General features: G+C 35.6%; 1 pseudogene; it reads right to left on the minus strand.

Annotated features, from left to right (window-relative positions):
* The window catches only part of LOC126886231 (luciferin 4-monooxygenase-like), a 65,041-nt pseudogene that overhangs the window by 25,026 nt on the left and 24,896 nt on the right, over window positions 1-15,119 (minus strand).

Consider the following 15,119-nt stretch of genomic DNA (forward strand, 5'->3'; position numbering starts at 1 on the left):
ATCCTCTCAGCATTGCAAAAACGTATACAGAAGATATCGAAGGACTACTCAATTTTTTAACTAAAATCCATCCAGCATTAACTCCCAAGTATCTGAAAAGTCGCTGTACAAGATTAAAAACTAAGATTAATAAACAGCTATTATTATCCGCTTTCTCTACTGATCACAGTGAATACAGCAGCGACGCCTCTGCTGAAATTTAATACAACATTCAACTGTATACTGCAATGGAACCTAAATGGGTATTACACCCATTTAGAAGAACTTAAATTAATTATAGCTAAGTTTAAACCATCTGTAATATGCCTACAAGAAACCCACTTCAAAGAAGATAACTGTCATAATTTAAGAAACTATACTCCGTACTATAAGAACAGAATAACTGCTAGCCATGCTAGTGGGGGAGTAGTAATATATGTCCATAACTCATTTAATACCGAAGTAATACGTTTAAGAACTGAGTTGGAGGCAACAGCAGTATCTATAAAAGGCCCCCACAAAGTCAATATATGTAATATTTATTTTCCTCCGAACTTAGACCCGTCCATAAAAGAAATAACTGAACTCTTCAATCAAATTCCAGAACCGCGTATTATATTAGGCGATTTTAATGCCCACAATATACTTTGGGGAGGTAAAAAAACAGATTCCTTGGGACGTAAAATCGAACAAATTGTTACAGATTCTAATATGAATATCCTTAACGATGGAAGAATCACAAGGTTCAATATTTCCACCGGCAATGGATCCCCAATAGATTTATCCCTCTGTGACCCTGTCTTACAACCAACTCTGTCGTGGGATGTGACATCCCATTTGCATGGAAGCGATCATTTTCCTATCCTAATTACGAACAATAACCATATCTCCTCATCAATTCCATCCAATAAATGGTGTCTGAAAAATGCAGATTGGTCTCTATATTCCTCTTTAATTTCACAAAAAATTTCTCAGTTGGTTCAGCCCTTTGATACAGACATTGATATTAACTCCAAAGTACTCCATCTCGTACAGTTTTTAACGTCAATAGCTCACGAGTCCATAGGTTATTCAAAATTTCCAAAAAAACGTGCTCCAGTCCCGTGGTGGAATTCCCACTGCGAAGCAGCAATTAAAGAGTCAAAAAAGGCGTTTTATAAATTAAGAAGGCACCCAACTTTAAATAACCAGCTAGAATTCAAAAGATTAAGGGCGTATTGTAGATACACCTTAAAGAAGAGTAAGAGAGAAGCCTGGAAAAATTATGTATCATCTTTAAATTCATCTACCCCGACTTCTGAGGTTTGGCAAATGATAAGCAGAATGTACGGGAAAAAATCATTTAACACCATTCATTACCTAGAACATCATAACCATATTTATTCAACTAAGCAAGAAATAGCCTCCGTACTAGCAAACGTATACCAACAACATAGCAGTGACGAAAATCTATCTACAAGTTTCCTAGCCCATAAAAATAAATTTAATAATGCATGTATAAATCTTGATGACCACAATAATTTACCTCTAAATGCCATATTTACGATGGATGAACTGTTAGAAACTTTAAACAAAGTTAAAGACACTAGCCCAGGGCCTGACAACATCCCTACGACATTTTTAAAAGCTATGCCAACGGAAGGAAAACAATATCTTTTGGATCTTTATAATTTCATTTGGACAAATAATGTTTTCCCCATTGATTGGTACGATTCCATTATTGTACCAGTTCTTAAACAGGGCAAGAATAAATCGGACCCAGAGTCTTACCGACCAATCTCCCTAACATCTAATATGTGCAAAGTACTTGAAAAAATGGCAAGCAACCGACTAATGTGGTACCTAGAAGATCGACAGCTACTTAGCCCTATACAAAGTGGATTTAGAAAGTCCAGATCTACATTAGACAACATAGTGGATATTGAATCTGTAATTCATGAGTCATTTGGATGTGGTCAAGAATGTCTGGCTGTATTTTTTGATATAACGCGTGCATATGATACAATCTGGAGATCAGATATCATAAGAATCCTGTCAAGTTGGTCGATTAAAGGAAATATTATCAAGTTTATTAATAATTTTTTATATAGGCGAAACTTCAAAGTTCGAATAGACAACTTTCTTTCAGACTCTAAAATCCAATTAAACGGTATTCCTCAAGGGTCTACTCTTAGTGTTGCACTTTTCCTTATTGCCATCAATGACATCGCTAAGTCACTTAGCCCATTAGTCAAAGCCCGTCTATTTGCTGATGATCTTGTTATATTCTGTCGTGGTAAAAATATATCAACAATGACGACCCATATACAGCAAGCCATTTACAAACTAGAGAATTGGTTGAATACTACTGGCCTAGAATTTTCACCCACTAAAACGAAAGCAATGATCTTCAGTAAAACTCCAAAGAAACAAGTAAATCCACCGAAACTCTTCCTAAAAAATTTACCAATAAAGTATTCAGAATCGATCAACTTCTTGGGAGTAAAACTGGATAGCCGACTATCTTGACAAGACCACATCCACTCTCTCCGTCTGTCAGTTCAAAACGGCCTTAACTTAATGAAAAGTATTTCTCATAAACAATGGGGTGCCGATTTCCAAACTCTTATGACTGTATACAAAACCCTAATTCGTTCAAAACTAGATTATGCTGCTGTTGCCTACAACTCAGCCAAAGGTTCACTATTGAAAGTGCTAGACACAGTTCATAATTCAGCAATTAGAATTGCACTGGGAGCACACTACACAAGCTCAGTTGAGTGTATGTATGTTGAATCAGGCGAACCATCCCTTCAACTCAGGAGAGAATACCTTAGCCTCATGTATGCCTTAAGAGTATCAACTAACCCACATGTACCTGTTTATAAAAACACATTTACAGATAGATTTCCATCGACATTTAATTGTGGGAAAAGATTGGATCCTCCGTTTTATCATCGAGTGAAAGCAACGTTACAGAGCTTAGACACAATAATTCCACACACTTACAATACTTTTAAAGTCAGCCAACACATATTACCATGGACAATTGCTCTCCCTGCTTGTAATACAAACCTATCTGCATTCAAGAAAGGTGACACACCAGCAAAAACCTTCAATCAGAGATTATTAGAGATATTAAATGGTTTTAATGATCACATCCATATTTATACCGATGCATCCAGATCTGCAAATGGAGTAGGAGCGGCTTTCACAACAGATAACTATAACAGTTCCTACCAGCTCCCTCCCCAAACCTCCATATTATCAGCTGAACTCTTTGCTATCCTCCAGTCATTAAAGTTTGTTAACACACATGACATCAAATTCTCAATAATCATTAGCGATTCCCTAAGTGCATTAACGGCCTTGAGGCGGGTATACCCCAAACATCCTATCCTCCTCTTAATTAAGGCGGAACTCTTGATATGCCAACAAAATCAAAGATTAGTTCAGTTCCTCTGGGTACCATCACATTGCGAGATAAGTGGAAATGATAAAGCTGACACATTAGCAAAAAATGCGAGTGAGAATCCCTTAACAGACATCATAACTACTTGCGTTCATACTGATCTAAAGCAATATTTTAAAAACAAGATCATGACAAAATGGCAAACAAATTGGAACGAATCAAACTCTACACTAAGAACAATCAAACAAAGTATATCACCGTCGAAACATCCTACAAAGAGAAGAGACCAAGTGCTCATGTCCAGATTGCGACTTGGTCATACGAAGATCACCCACGACTTTTTATTAAAGAAGGAAGCCCCTCCGATGTGTTATGTGTGTGATAGTGAACTAACAGTGCAACATATAATAATAGACTGTCCCCTCTACGTTATAGAACGGCAACATCAACAGTTACCAACTACAATTAAAGATTGTTTAAGTGAAAGTAATTCATGTAAGACTCTTAATTTTTTACGTACTATAGGACTCATTAACCAAATTTAATATACCTAAATTTTGTAATTTGATGTAAATACAGTTCATTGCTAATAACCCTTGTGGTTGAAGCAAATTGTAAATAAAAAAAAAATTTTATCCAATAATAAAACCCTGAAAACGTTTGTTTTCTATACTTCCACAGAATTTATTATAACTAAGTGACTACAGCTGTTTCGGCAGAGTGCCTTTCTCAAGTGATATAGTTTACAATGTGTTTGCCTTTTTAAGTCTTAAACTGAAGAGGTTGAGGAGTGGGGAGCTGTTTGTCTCGAGTTGGTCATTCAGAATTATATCTGTATTTTTCAGTTTATAAATTTCCATAGATTCTAAAAAAGATAGCTTAAGGCCTTTATTTCGAATATGCAGAATTTGAAACTCTTCATTGAAAGAATGATTATGATCTAGAAGGTGAAGTTATATTATTATATTATAACACATTATAGTACAAAATATCCATGGTTACGAAACTATTTATTTTCTGAACGTCTGCACTCAACTTACCGTGTACCAGTAGCTTTATAACCTATTAGAGTGTTTTATGTTTGTGCGATTTCCCGAATACTAGGTTGTTAACTTTTGATGTCAGATATCTCTGGATCCTTAGACGATATAAGGTCCAAATTTTTACAGTGGTTGTAGATAGATAATGTCTAGTCCCGCGTAAAGTTTTATTGAAAAATGTATAAAAACAAGTAAAATAAAAAATAAAATCCCAACTTTTTTGGGTTTTTTTTTGTAAGAGTATTTTAAAAAAATTTAAAATAAACGTTTCTTTCACTCTAACTTTACAAAAATCTACGCGGGACTAAACAATGCATGTAGTTTCAAAATAAAACAAAAATTAGGTCTCTAAGTGCTTTGGTTGCAGAGCTATGTGACATAATGTTAACATTGTCGTTAAATGGGACTTTGGGTGCCCTTAAAATATCATTGCATTAGTCACATTTTTAAAATAGTTTGAAATAAAAAAAAATCGATTTATCCATACAGGGTGATTGATTAGTGGGGTAAAGCTCCGTAGATCCGTTATAGTAATAGATAGCAATAAAAGTTAATAACAAAAATTGTAGCCTACTTTGATTACAGATTGATAATTAATCAGTAATCGTAAATTGTCAGTTTTATAAAATTCAGTCATGGCTTACCTAAAATTTGGACAGATTTGGACAGATTTAGACCCGTAATTAATAATTTGCTTTGAAATATGAAAATATCTCGAAAACTAATAAATTTAGACATAGGGAATGTTATATATATATATATATATATATATATATATATATATATATATATATATATATATATATATATATATATTATTATATTATAACACATTATAGTACAAAATATCCATGGTTACGAAACTATTTATTTTCTGAACGTCTGCACTCAACTTACCGTGTACCAGTAGCTTTATAACCTATTAGAGTGTTTTATGTTTGTGCGATTTCCCGAATACTAGGTTGTTAACTTTTGATGTCAGATATCTCTGGATCCTTAGACGATATAAGGTCCAAATTTTTACAGTGGTTGTAGATAGATAATGTCTAGTCCCGCGTAAAGTTTTATTGAAAAATGTATAAAAACAAGTAAAATAAAAAATAAAATCCCAACTTTTTTGAGTTTTTTTTGTAAGAGTATTTTAAAAAAATTTAAAATAAATGTTTCTTTCACTCTAACTTTACAAAAATCTACGCGGGACTAAACAATGCATGTAGTTTCAAAATAAAACAAAAATTAGGTCTCTAAGTGCTTTGGTTGCAGAGCTATGTGACATAATGTTAACATTGTCGTTAAATGGATTTATATATATATATATATATATATATATATATATATATATATATATATATATATATATATAAAAATTAAAGTACGGTAATAGTACTTTTCGATAGTGATATAAAACAGAGGGTGTTTCATTAAAAATTACTGAGAAAATAATGTACTTGCGTTTTGACTTACCCTGTATTCCATATAAATAAAATTAGCAATATCGATCATTTATGAAAATTTTGACAATAAATAAAAAATATGGCATCAATAAACCATTGCCGTTGTGCTTATTTTTATTTATACAGGGAGTTAAACTTGTTACGATTTTCATATATTATGATTGGTTATAACTTTGTAAATACCCTGTATAACATACTAAACCTTTATATTTTTTTAATGGAGAAGTTAAGAAGATTTCAAATATAAAATAAAATACAGGATGTTCTATTTAAAAAAACATAACTGTGATCTGCCACTATGTTATCGAACACCCTGTAACATTTTAACTAATTTTGTAATGTGAAGTTCAAAGTTGGCTACAATTTTTGTTGTTAACTTTTATTGCTATCGATTACTATAACGGATCTACGGAGCTTTACCTCACTAATCAATCACCCTGTATAATAGCAGTTAAATATTGCATTGTTAGCTAGTTCTAAGCTATTCTGAAAATTTCAGGTACCTAGGTAGCCTAGAACTATTTTTAAATTGAATTTCAAAATTTGCGGAGACCGTGACAACAACCAAGCCAAGTATATAAAATCGTTTTAAAAATAGCTACTAACAATATCTTCATTCAGTGGATACCATCAGAATTTGGGTAGTTTTGACTCGTGAATAATGATAAACGCTGGATGGATTGGAATATAAGCAGCCTTTACGTCCAAAGTTGAACTTATGTAAATCATAATTCTTCCAGTTCTGCTCTTGACTTCTTACAGATAGTTACAGGAAAATCTTGATTTTCCTGTAACTCTAATAGTTCCCAGCGACTCTTTTGATGCCATCTGTCCTTCGTGTAGTTGGTATATCTCTACTTCTTCTGCCTAGCCGAAATGGCCCACCCAGTTCCATTTCAGCTATGCTATGCACTCTTTGACAGCTGCATCTTTGACGCCTGTCTTTTTTCTTAATTCCTCGTTTCTAACCCTCTCTATGAGAGTTAGACCAAGTAACAACTATTTGATTCTTCTTTGAAGGTTGATTATTTTGGTCTGGGTTAAGTAAAGTGTTAAGGCGCTGTAAGTCATCACTGGAAGCACACATTGATCGAATGTTTTCTTTTTCAAATAATTTGAAAGTTGAGTTTAAATGAAATGTTGCTGATGCCTGATATATCTCCACATGCGGTGCATGCTACAATAATTCTTCTTTTCAGTTCAGCGATTCGGTTATCCGTGACAATTTTGATTTCATAACCTTTTTTTTTCATCTTTAAAGAGGGGGAGTCTGGAATCTTCAAAAGACATCTCAGTCCAGAACGCCGCCTAACTGACCTTAGTGCACGATTTATTCTTCGTAGCCCCAGCGATAGTTCCCGAGGTACTTTGAAAACGCTCTCTCATCGCCGAGGCTACGCCGAATGCCTACCTGCTAAACCAGACCCTCCTCTGTCATCCAGCGCTCCGAAAGCGGAATGGCCGCTGCAAGGTCGACATCGCTTCCGAAGCACTTTACCTTCATTTATCCACAGACTGTAAGCAAGGATGCCCTTTCTTTTCCCCGTTTCTCCCTTTTTTGATCCCAAAATTGGGTTTTTGTTTGTATGTTTTTTTTATTAGAGCTTCTTTACCACAGTCATACAATCTAACTCACCTATTCGCCTCTCATCAAAACTTATTCCCTCTACCTTCTACTTACAATATATTTCTCCCTCTCACCCCTATCGTTGGTACAGCTGTTTTTCCTCCTCTTCTTTCTTCTTGATCACTACACGGATATAGTTGTGTATACTAGTCCAACCAGATTTATTTTCAGTCATTCTCTCAATCATTTCTGGCACTGTCACAAAATTCACACCTGTCTCTCTTTCCATTCTGTTCCTTTCTATTATCCACCTGTTGCACTCTAGCATCGTATGTGTAACGGTGTCCGGGTGTCGGCAGTATAGACATTCATCAGTGTCAGCCTTTCCAAACCTAGAGAGGTAGGCTCTAAAACACCCGTTTTAGCTGAGCACCTGCGTCAGGAAATAATCCAGTCGTCTGTGACCACAGTCCATCCAATCTTTCAAGTTAGGTAGCACAATCTTTGTCCACTGTGCCACATGCTCCATGTTGTTCCATTCTTCTTGCCATTTTTCAATTGACCTTTCTCTTTTCTGTCTTCTCTCGGCCATAGTGAGCTCAGGGTCTCTTCTCTCATATAGTTCTTTTCTTTCTACTACCAACACATGCAGCGGAACACATCCAGTGATGGCCCACAAGGCTGGGGCAGACACAGTCCTGTACGCGCATGCCACTCGCAGCAGACTTATTCTATCCACTCGTGCAATGAGCCCCCTGTAGGCCTGTATCTCTACCGCCTCACTCCAGACTGGTGCCGCGTAGAGGACGATCGACTGCACAACACCGTGCAAGGCCCTCCTCCTTTCGGATTTGGGTCCTCCAATGTTGGGCATCACCCTCCTCAACGCAGCCTCACTGTTTGCAGCCCTCCTGGTCACCACACGCAGGTGCTCCCCCACTTTCCATTCTGGTGCAACGTCACTCCCAGGTACTTATCGTGTTTCTTGGGTATTAGACACGCCCCTGCACATTGTAGTTCCACACTTTGCCTGTTCCTTTTCCCCTTCAGAATGATGGCTTCGGTCTTCTCTGCTGCGAGTTTCAGTCCGTGCTGTGTCATTCATTTCTTCACGACGCCGCCTACGTTCCGTACCCGGTATTTAAGATCAGGTTCGTCCCGCGCCACTATCAGCACAGCGAGATCATCTGCGAACGCGAAAGGAGTCGTACCCTCTCCATATTTATAGTTCATAATCCCGTCATATGCTAGGTTCCATAGCGTCGGGCCCAAGACAGATCCCTGGGGGAACACCTGCCGTCACATCTACAATCGTGCCTTTCTCCACCATAATTCTTCTCTCAGACAGATATTCCGCTACCACGTCCATCAGGTATCCAGGACATTCTCTCTCCTCCATTGCCTTCATTACCTCGTTCCACTGCAGCGTATTAAATGCATTCCTAACATCTAACAACAACAGGGCCACCCAACGGTGTTCATTCCCTCTATTGCGCAATGCGTCGAATACACTAACGATTGCGTCAATCGTGCTTCTCCTTTTACAAAAATCAAATTGCCCTGGGGATAAGCCTCCCGACCTCTCAATCATGCCATCGATACGTCCCCGTAGCATTCTTTCATACAGCTTACCGACGCACGGAAGAAGGCAGATGGGTCGATACTTTTCCCCAGCTTTGGGAAGAAGTACCAACTTCGATGTCCTCCAAGGCTCAGGAAAGGTCTGTGCTTCCAGCAGTGCATTCATGTGCTCCAGAAGACACTGCCGGCGGGAAAGAGCTCTCGTGTTACCTCGAGCTTCTTATCCATAGGCATTTCATACGAGAGGTACGCATGGAACTTTTTCTTGGCGATCCTGTATCCCTGACCCCAGACGTCCTCATCCAGTTTTTCACGCAGCTCTCTCCAGTGCCTTCTCTTTTCCGTACGAATTTTCCTGATTTCTTAACCTAGGTATTTATATGTACCTATTTATGAACTAAGGGTATTTCGTTTCAGTCAACTTTTTTTAAATTTTCGCTTGGTAGCAGATTTGTCATGTGCAAAAATTATGTTCAAACCAACTTTCTTTTCTAAAGGCGGGTTGGTACGATCCAAGTGTACTTGGTCCAAGTCTACTTGGACACTGCGCGCGGTTACTTGGAAGCTACTTTGATCGTGTAAATTACTTGGACGTGAATGTTGTTGGACCAACAACAAACCATAACAAAAAATTCCCAAGCAAAAACCAAGCCATTTTGTTCAATTCACTTCCAAATACCAAAATTGAAGATTATTTAAATGCCATAGCAACTAAGGTCGATCCCAATAAAATTCTCGCCATTTCCAGGATTGTAAATGATCGCATTTGCATATATTTTACTACTGAAGAAACAGTCACCGAATTTTTAGGAAGAGATAATGGAACCATAGTTATCAATCAGGAACGTATCCAAGCCAGGAAGTTAATCACACCAAGCGAAAAACTGATAATTTCTAATATCCCCCCATCAATACCTCACAGTATTATAGAGACTGAACTACAAAATATTGGAATTCATCAAATAACTCCATTGGATTTTCTAAGAATAGGAACAACTAACTCTTTATTTAAGCATATCTTGAGTTTCCGACGTTATACTTACATTGCACCTAAAAATCTGGAAAATATTCCTGAGTCTATATTAATTAACTATGAACAAATCAATCATCGAATCTATTTTTCACTTGAAAAACAATCATGCTTCATTTGCAAACAACAAGGTCATCTGCACAAGAAATACGAACACTCAAACATCTATCGAAAACTCATCACCTACTTCTCAACCAAATTATATCCAAAATTGCCACCCCAATCTAACAGATGCTCAGTCAACTGTCCATCCTTCACAATCTTCACCACAATCTACCAGTCCACAATCAACAGAAACAACCAATACTTCTCTATTAGATTCAAATCCCATTCAAACACCTCTCCAGCCAGATAACGTTGAAATGAATATTCACAGCCAAAATCAACCTCCTACATCCTCTGACACTCAATCGTCTAAACGAACGGTATCAGAAATAACGTCTCCTCCAATATCAGTAGACCAGAACCCATTTAAAGAACCTCTCCGTAAATCTAAGAAAGCAAAAACTGTTTCTGAAGATAATAAGAATTTAGCAGAAGATCTTACTAAATGAACTAGTTCTTTTTTCCAAGATAATTCTGATAACGGATATCTAACCCAGGAAGAATTAACTGATTTCTTCGAAAACGCATACCTGATCCTCTCAGCATTGCTAAAACGTATACAGAAGATATCGAAGGACTACTCAATTTTTTAACTAAAATCCATCCAGCATTAACTCCCAAGTATCTGAAAAGTCGCTGTACAAGATTAAAAACTAAAATTAATAAACAGCTATTATTATCCACTTTCTCTACTGATCACAGTGAATACAGCAGCGACGCCTCTGCTGAAATTTAATACAACATTCAACTGTATACTGCAATGGAACCTAAATGGGTATTACACCCATTTAGAAGAACTTAAATTAATTATAGCCAAATTTAAACCATCTGTAATATGCCTACAAGAAACCCACTTCAAAGAAGATAACTGCCATAATTTAAGGAACTATACTCCGTATTATAAGAACAGAATAACTGCTAGCCATGCTAGTGGGGGAGTAGTAATATATGTCCATAACTCATTTAATACCGAAGTAATACGTTTAAGAACTGAGTTGAAGGCAACAGCAGTATCTATAAAAGGTCCCCACAAAGTTAATATATGTAATATTTGTTTTCCTCCGGACTTAGACCCATCCATAAATGAAATGACTGAACTCTTCAATCAAATTCCAGAACCGCGTATTATATTAGGTGATTTTAATGCTCACAATATACTTTGGGGAGGCAAAAAAACAGATTCCTTGGGACGTAAAATCGAACAAATTGTTACTGATTCTAATATGAATATCCTTAACGATGGAAGAATCACAAGGTTCAATATTTCCACCGGAAATGGGTCACCAATAGATTTATCCCTTTGTGACCCTGTCTTACAACCAACTCTGTCGTGGGATGTGACATCTCATTTGCATGGAAGCGATCATTTTCCTATCCTAATTATGAACAATAACCATATCTCCTCGTCAGTTCCGTCCAATAAATGGTGTTTGAAAAATGCAGATTGGTCTCTTTATTCCTCTTTAATTTCACAAAAAATTTCACAGTTGGTTCAGCCCTTCGATACAGATATTGATATCAACTCCAAAGTACTCCATTTCGTACAGTTTTTAACGTCAATAGCTCACGAGTCCGTAGGTTATTCAAAATTTCCAAAAAAACGTGCTCCAGTCCCGTAGTGGAATTCTTATTGCGAGGCAGCAATTAAAGAGTCAAAAAAGGCATTTTATAAATTTAGAAGGCACCCAACTTTAAATAACCAGCTAGAATTCAAAAGATTAAGGGCGTACTTTAGATACACCTTAAAGAAGAGTAAGAGAGAAGCCTGGAAAAAATATGTATCATCTTTAAATTCATCTACCTCTACTTCTGAGGTTTGGCAAATGATAAGCAGAATGTACGGGAAAAAATCATTTAACACCATCCATTACCTAGAACATGATAACCATATTTATTCAACTAAGCAAGAAATAGCCTCCGTACTAGCAAACGTATACCAACAACATAGCAGTGACGAAAATCTATCTACGAGTTTCCTAGCCCATAAAAATGAAGTTAATAATGCCTGTATAAATCTTGATGATCACAATAATTTACCTCTAAATGTTACATTTACGATGGACGAACTGTTAGAAACGTTAAACAAAGTTAAAGACACTAGCCCAGGGCCTGACAACATACCTACGACATTTTTAAAAGCTATGCCAACGGAAGGCAAACAATATCTTTTGGCTCTCTATAATTTCATTTGGACAAATAATGTTTTCCCAATTGATTGGTATGATTCCATTATTGTACCAGTTTTTAAACAGGGCAAAAATAAATCGGACCCAGAGTCTTACCGACCAATCTCTCTAACTTCTACTATGTGTAAAGTACTTGAAAAAATGGTAAGCAACCGACTAACGTGGTACCTAGAAGATCGACAGCTACTTAGCCCTATACAAAGTGGATTTAGAAAGTCCAGGTCTACATTAGACAACATAGTGGATATTGAATCCGTCATTCATGAGTCATTTGGATATGGTCAAGTATGTTTGGCTGTATTTTTTGATATAACACGTGCATATGATACAATTTGGAGATCAGATATCATAAGAAATCTGTCAAGTTGGTCGATTAAAGGAAATATTATCAAATTTATTAATAATTTTTTATATAGGCGAAACTTCAAAGTTCGAATAGACAACTTTCTTTCAGACTCCAAAATTCAATTAAACGGTATTCCTCAAGGGTCTACCCTTAGTGTTGTACTTTTCCTTATTGCCATCAATGACATCGCTAAGTCACTTAGCCCATTAGTCAAAGCCCGTCTATTTGCTGATGATCTTGTTATATTCTGTCGTGGTAAAAATATATCAACAATGACGACCCATATACAGCAAGCCATTTACAAACTAGAGAATTGGTCGAATACTACTGGCCTAGAATTTTCACCCACTAAAACGAAAGCAATGATCTTCAGTAAAACTCCAAAGAAACAAGTAAATCCACCGAAACTCTTCCTAAAAAATTTACCAATAAAGTATTCAGAATCGATCAACTTCTTGGGAGTAAAACTGGATAGCCGACTATCTTGACAAGACCACATCCACTCTCTCCGTCTGTCAGTTCAAAACGGCCTTAACTTAATGAAAAGTATTTCTCATAAACAATGGGGTGCCGATTTCCAAACTCTTATGACTGTATACAAAACCCTAATTCGTTCAAAACTAGATTATGCTGCTGTTGCCTACAACTCAGCCAAAGGTTCAGCCAAATTAGAGAACTGGTCTAATACTGCTGGCCTAGAATTTTCTCCTACTAAAACGAAAGCAATGATTTTCATCCAAAGAAATACATAAATCCACCGAAACTCTGCCTAAAAAATATACCAATAAAGTATTCAGAATCGATTAACTTCTTGGGAGTAAAACTAGATAGCCGACTATCTTGGCAAAACCACATCCACTCTCTCCGTCTTTCAGTTCAAAACGGCCTTAACTTAATGAAAAGTATATCTCATAAACAATGGGGTGCAGATTTCCAAACTCTTATGACTGTATACAGAAGCTTCCAAGGAAAGATTCCAGCTGTTTACTGCAAATGGTATCTAAATTTAAAATGAATTCCTAGTACCTACCAAATTATGTTAAGTCAACACCACTTAACACTTTACGTTAAACTATTTCAAATATTTTAGGTAAACAATGTTAAGTTGTAGTTCATATTTTCCTACTTTTCTAATTAATCATTATAAAAAAATAGTTGGTTTTCCATATTTTGCCTACGTATTAACAACATATTCAGCTAGTTTTAACATGCCTCATACTCTTATATTTTTTAATAAAAAATATAAGAATATTTGTTTTTAAATTCAACACATCAAAACTCAAAACTTCTTTACTGCCCCTTACCATTTTTTACTGCAGGACCCCTCAATTATATAAATGCTCAAGTCGAGTATATACCATATCCACGAGGAAAAAGTTTTCCTGTAGTTGGCTGTATACCATATATTACAAAAAACGACTAAAATCCTTTATAAAAGGTATATTTGTTAAACTCCCTATAAAGGGCTACATTACAGAACTAGTTTTCGATAATTCGATAAACTATAATCGCTTCTTATATCAAGTTATTTTTATATGGCACTCATTGTATTTTTAATTTTCTTATCTTTATTGGCAACTAACATATCTATCTCGACAAAAAAGTATATCTACTAAATAAATTATTTTTCAAACTCTCTCAAACTAGTTTGACAATCAGTTTGAATTTTCAAACTTGTACGATTGGCCAGTTTGACTTGACTTGAATTATTTGTCAGAAGGATTGACTTGAGTTTGACTTGAAATTAAGTCAAACTCAAGTCAAGTTCAAACATTCAAGTCAAACTTGTGCAACTCTAGTCAATACGAACTGCAGTGCTTTAAAAATTTTAAAGCACTAGTGCCTTAAAGTAGCATTTTTAACGCTCGTATGGAGTGCTAAAAATTGAATTTATAACACGGTTGTAAAAAAAGATTTTTTGTACGGACAATATTTTTAAAGTTATTCTAAATGTTTATAAACTACAAAATTTCAAATATTTAGCATTAAAATTTTTGACTATATTAATTAATTTTTTTTATCTTTTTTTAATACAATTTGATACTATCACTCTTCTACTCTCATTTGGCATACTCAGAATTGCCATATGTTGATTATTTTCTGTCTTATGTTATTGCAAAATAAAGGTCTCTGGAATAAAAAAATTGAATAACTTTTAAACTAATTAACGAATCGGTCTCAAATTTTGAGGGATTGTTAAGTACAAAAATACCCAACTTTGGGTGAAACCCTAAAATTCTAAGTTAAATTTAGTAAAAGTTATTAACAAATATCGCTTTTTATTTATTTTACAATTAGCGAAGCAACAAATTGACTTTTAACATTCAAAAATCGGTAATTTGAAGCTTTTTAAATGTTCTAAAAAATCAAATTTTTTAAAAAAGTCAACTATTTAGCTTTTTAATGGGGTGCAAAAATCAAAAAACCGCGTTTTTTGCAC

This window comes from Diabrotica virgifera, chromosome 6, assembly GCF_917563875.1.
Source record: "Diabrotica virgifera virgifera chromosome 6, PGI_DIABVI_V3a".
NCBI classification, from domain to species: Eukaryota; Metazoa; Arthropoda; class Insecta; order Coleoptera; family Chrysomelidae; genus Diabrotica; species Diabrotica virgifera.